The sequence below is a fragment of the Chanodichthys erythropterus genome, chromosome 4, assembly GCF_024489055.1.
Source record: "Chanodichthys erythropterus isolate Z2021 chromosome 4, ASM2448905v1, whole genome shotgun sequence".
Lineage (NCBI taxonomy): Eukaryota > Metazoa > Chordata > Actinopteri > Cypriniformes > Xenocyprididae > Chanodichthys > Chanodichthys erythropterus.
Genome location: NC_090224.1, coordinates 35,352,403 through 35,358,724, shown reverse-complemented (window position 1 = coordinate 35,358,724; position 6,322 = coordinate 35,352,403).

Below are 6,322 nucleotides of genomic sequence, written 5' to 3'. Positions count from 1 at the left end.
AACACTGCAAGATCAGGGAGGAAGGAGAACAAATCCTAATGGTTGCGTCCTACTGTCCCAACCAGACTTGGTTCTCAGAGCTCATGCTGATGGCACTGGCCCCTCCCTGGCAAATCCCCCTCATGAAGGATCTTGTTTCTCAGGAGCAGAGCACAATCTGGCACTCGCACCCAGACTTCTCCACATAGTACCTTTGGGGTAGGATGTGGTCTCCGTAGTGTTCCTTTCTTGGCAGAGAAAAGAGAACACTTCCCAAATGTAAACAACAGGGGGCACTCAGCATAACTAAAAAAAATCTTTTCTTGAAAAGCAGAAGAGTATCCTACGGCTGGAGTGACCGCTCCCAAGTTAGGTTGTCCCCTTGATAGGGAGACCTGAGGTCATTTACCCTGGGTGTTAGAAGGTTGCAGGACGATGTAACTGCATTTGTTTCTTGGCACGTGAATGCTTGCCAGCATCTGCACCGGCAACTCTTGAATGCAGTTCTGTAGTTGTAGCGTTTAATATAGGGACCCCTAGTGTCAATCACTCAACACCACGTTGAAGTGACTGACAGAAGTCGGATCAGAGATGTGGTGTCCCTCCTGCCACAACACTGAACTGACCGCTGAAGCATTGAGATGTCACTAAATGTCCAGGGAAGTGGCCAGGTATGCAAAGTCCATATGCTAACTTCATTGGCCTTTTTTGAAAATGATAGAGGTATTTGGGGCTCCCAAGAGTGACCCCTAGTGTCAATCACTCGACAACATATCTCGTTCCCTCCAACAGGGAACAGAGGTTATATCATTAACTGTTACCATACTGTTGTTTCTCTTTTGGGCCTCACATTTGTTCAGTTGTGTGTCTTATCAGAAAACTAAATAAAGCTTATAAAAATAAACAACTTACTTAAAAAGGACAAATAAAACAATAGGATATAGGAATTATAAATGGAGCATTTCCAATAGGGTCCTCACACCATCAGTGCTCAAGCCCCAATTAAACTAAAATATTAGCCATTTTGAGTGTGTAAGTCAGTAATTGTGGTAATCCTGACATAGCATGAATGCACATTAACTTCTTTTTCATCAGGCAAATCCATGATTTTCTATTAGCTATTGCTAATTGGAGGTAGGCATTGTTATTTAGGGGGAGTGGACAGTTTCACTGTACAGAGCATTTGATTGGATTGGAAAGTTTGTAAACATTAGTGTGAACAAGAATAATCATCAAGGATTGATGGATTTTTGGGACGAAAATAGTATTTTTGAGACAAAATAGTATTTTAATATTACATTAGGTTTTCTGTTGTTATCATGATATCTACAAATAACTTTATTTTAATACTTAAATAAATGTTTTAAGTTAAGAGATCAGCTCAGACAATGAGACTGAAATTGCAAAACATTCTGTGCGTGTGTCCATGTGTGTTTGCGCATACAATTATTTAACCCCTTTAACCCCTCGTCACGACTATGGGGGAGGAACATCATCATTACTTTCGCCACAGTGGGCTGACTGATAGATTGCATCTGCTTTATTCAAGTCCCTCTGATTGGCCGATTCGATCTCCTGATACCCGTGGACTGCAGGACCTATGTCACACCATATGACGTGTGAAAATCGCACATGCAATTACAAGCACATAAACATTAGCAATATAATCAATATTAGTATGAATAACACCTAGAAAAGTCAATACCAACAGCATTTGGGAAGCTAAATAAATATTCATTATTGAAAAAAATTCATCTGTGATATGAATTTTATTAATAGAAGAGTGGAATCTGAATCCTTAAAATGTGGACTAGAACATAATATAAATGATTTGAATCTCAGTGATGAAAATGCCATAAAAAAGTAGCTTTCTGAAACTCAACATGCTGATTTTCTTTCAGTACTGTAGTTCTATCCAGTCTCTTTCAAGTAACCCTAATATGATGGTGGAAATGTTATTTGTCCAAATTCTCTGCTTTTTATGGCACTGGCAATAAGTGTGTTTGTGTGTCTGTGCCGGCAATCCCATTTGAATTTGTGCTGGCCAGTGGACTGGCATATGTGTGTGTGTTTGCCCTAAAGTCGTTGTGGTTGGATGCCGTCCTTTTAACTTAATGAGAGTATGTTCTGTATGTCTCACTGGGGCACAAATACACGTTGTACAGACAGAGCAGCATATCATTACAAATCGCTTCAGAAAAGCCCAAACCAGACTCAGACGTGCACACCCACGCTCCTTAACTCTACACACACCACAGGCTGTCTCTTCCACTCGTACGCAGATACTTGCCCTCAGATACACACCCTGCCATTTTTAATAGACACACGGACACACATGCTATTAACTCAATGGCTTTCATATGCAGTTCTTAGGTGCTGGCTTTTTGCAAGGATGTAACCATTTCAACAGGAGGTTGATCTTGAGCGCTTGTTGCTCTTGCATTGATGTACAGCATGTTTCATTTAGCCTTGATGTGGTGATACTACATGTACTGTAAACCCGGTTGACAAAACTCAAAATATTTGAGGTATTTTTTTTTTTTTAAGTTAAGAAATTCAAAGTTTCAGTGAGCAGATTTCTGGCAGATTTCAATTTTGTACTTATACATTTTAATTGCTCTTAACATGAAAATTTATGAGTAGGCTAATTCATACATTTAACTTAAATTTATCATGTAATCTCAAGTCAAATATATTTAGTAGTGTAAATTTAGCTAGCTATAGCTAATTCAGCAAATTCTAATTGGTATCACAATGTTTTGATACCATAAGCATAGCATAGCAATTGCTGAAAGAGTATGGCAATATAGAAAAAACACATAACAGAAACTCTTCTAAATTAGCATATAGCAAAGCAATAAACACTACTAAATCTCCCAATTAACATTAATCTTGCACAAAAAAACAAACAAACAAACAAAAAACATTATATAACACTTAATTTAAGCATTTACTCTCCCTTTCGAGTGCCATGGCAAAGCATGCTGGAAAATAGCCCAGTTTCAGGTAAATTTAAATTTGTCTAAATTAAACTAAACAAGTTCATAAAACTCAAAACAATGAAACAATTTAAATGACTTCAAATGTGTCAGTTTCGGGAACTCAAAAGAAAAGAAAGTTCTAAATACTCATAAAAGTTCATTTGACTGAACTAATTTGTTTAATTTGAGTTTACCCTACTCAAACCAGTTAATTATTTTGAGCGTTAGGGTTTACAGCTTTTCTCTTTTTATTGTTGCCTGAAAAAGTCATTTGACCATGCTGTGATTGTTAACAGTTCTGAGTGAGGAATCTTAAAGGGATAGTTCACCCAAAAATGTAGTTCTGTTGTCATTTATTCACCCTCGTATATTTCTTTATTCTGTGGAGCACAAAAGGAGTCCAAATTTTCAGCATCATTACTCCAGTCTTCAGTCCTTCAGAAATCATTCTAATATGATGATTTGCTGCTCAAGAAACATTTCTTATTGTTATCAATGTTAAAAAGAGTTGTGCTGCTTAATATTTTTGTGGAAACCATGAAACTTTTTTTTTTTTTTTTTCAGAAAGTTCAAATGATTGTGCATAAAAAGAGCATCATGAACATTCTTCAAAACATCTTCTTTTGTGTTCCACAGAAGAAAGTAAGTCAGGCAGGTTTGGAACGACATGACATTGATTAAATAATGAAAGGTTTCAGTTTCAGGTTAACTATCACTTTAATTCTAAGATTTGCAAATTCGGAGTCCCAAATGTGTGCGCATGTCTGCTTGTGTGCATGTCCATTAATCATGTTTAGTATTTGCTTAGAGTTAATAAATTCAGGTTTAGCCAGGAGTGTGAAATATTTGCATGCTGAAAAAGAGAACGAAAAATAGGGTCAGTGAGGGTACATGATGCAGACCATTGAACTGTACAACCCTCACCACTTGCTGTGTGAATACATGCCCTGACCTCGGGTAACATCATTAGTGAAAACACACTGGTTGTTCTTAACCATGGCTGAATTACCATCTAACAAGATTTTTTCTAAGAGCTTTTGGTGCTTATGTACTGGATTTAGAAAGAATGTGTTAGTAACATACAGGGTACTCTAGAGCTGTATATTACCACATTTTGATGAATCTCACTGTATATCTTCCTCCACCCTTAATTATTCTCATGAACAGTATGATCGAATAAATCATGTGTAAGAAGTTTTCCTAGTGGAATGCATTTTAATAAAAAAGAAAATCTAATAAAAAGTAATCAAGTTTTTATCGCCCCCAGATGAGTCGTCCTTTTCCACTCGATCATTAGATCCAGCTTTCCACAGCGATTCATTTGTGTGTTTGCATTTAGCTGCTTTTATTGTGGCCAAATTGTTTTGATTTCACGAATAGCGGTCGATGGTTACATGTAATTATCAGGAATTTAGCAAATCTTGGTCCAATACTGATAAAATCAAAATGCACAAGCCAATTTTGTCATACACGCATGCAGCACAATGACAAGTGTGCATTGTGAACTTTATTTGAGGCTGAAACACTCTAGTTCCAAGGTTTTGGCATGACAAAGAGATGAGTCTAGGGTAAATGGTGACAAGGTCATTGTCATTGCCTTTAAATGGGCTATATTTAATAGCATAGTGCATTTAGAATTAAAATACATCTTTGGTGCTTTTTTACAGCACATGAATCTTCATATTTCATATTTTTGTGAGGATTTTGAGAGATTGAGAGTCTCTCAGAGAGAATGGATCTAAATGGTTAAATGTGTTAAATGGTGTTCTGATTTAACTATATTACACCATTATTGGTAGCTGAGGATAATCTGTGGAATTTTCTACTGTCTAACAAACTACTCAAGCCACCTTTATATCTGTAGTGCTTTATACAAAAAACAGATTGTTTCGAAGCAGCTTCACAGTAATAAACAGGAAAATAACAGAATCGATGATACAACCGTCATCAGATATGACAAATTCAAATTCTTCTCAGAAGTAAATAGTGTCATTATTCAGCTAAAGTCATTTACGTGTTGATTCAGTTCAGTTCAATTACAGTATCAGTGTTGCAAAATTAATCAATTATGAAACAAATTTGATTCACCTAAAAAGCAGCTCTACAGAAGACAATAGCGTTGTTATTCAGCTTGATTCAGTTTGGTTATTGTCGGATAGTGTCTATTAATTTTACTGAATATTAAGTGTCTTTAAATCCCAACCTAACTAAACCAAGCCAAAGGCGACAGTGGTATGGAACACAATCTCCATCCTGTGACAGAAGTGAAAATCAACTTGAAAAATCAGGCTCAGTTAGGGGGACAGTTCTCCTCTGACCTGAATGATTACTAAATAAATAAATAAAGGGATGGATGGATTGGAGCCCATCAGCTCTTGAGCCATGTTTCTGGTTCCTGAATTTTCCATGGAAAGCATGAGGATCCTTCAACTGTTATAGTTCACAGCAGAACAGTACATCCTGCATTTCTTAATGTGCCGAGCCTGGCATGAGATTTGAAGTCACTTTTCCATACATATGGTGTGAAGTGGATCAGATTGAATCAATTCCAGAGGCGGCTGCATGCACATATCAAGACAAGGTGTTCTTAACATTCTTATAGCCTACACTTATTCTTATACACTTTTTAATGATGTGGCATGAATGTGGGTATCTGCATAGATAGGTTTAATAAGGTAGATTGCTCCACCACCTGAGTTTTTTCTTGCCTTATTTGTCATGATCTCCAGCTCAGAAAATCATTAGAGAGAGTTTCTTCTGCTCATCAAGGCTTTAGTTGTTTAAAAAAAAAAAACAATAATATTGTGAAATATTATTACGGAGGCCCTAGAGGGACATGGTGGTGGGAAAAAAAACTATTTACATGCTTTTTCGTTATTCCGAGAAACTTTGCGTTCACTCGAAAAATGTTGCGTTCCCAAAGAACTTAAGACTTTTGTGAGAGAACAATACAGCATTAACATATTTTTAATCCTATCTCATATTTTTTCATCACCATATCCCATTAAGGTCTTTGTAATATTACTGCATTTTAAAATAACTGTTTTATGTTGGAATATATTTTCAAATGTGATTCCTGTGTTGTCAAAGCTGAATTTTCAGCATCATTACTCCAGTCTTCAGTGTCACATGATCCTTCAGAAATCATTCTAATATGATGATTTGCTGCTCAAGAACATTTGTTATTATTATCAATATTAAAAACAGTTGTGCTGCTTAATATTTTGGGGGAAAAAAAGCAACATTTTATTTCAGGATTATTTCAGGTCTGTCATTTTCGATCAATTTAAATCATCACTGCTGAATGAAAGTATTAATTTCTTTAAAAAAAAAAAACATAGTGCCCCATGTGGCTAAGAATG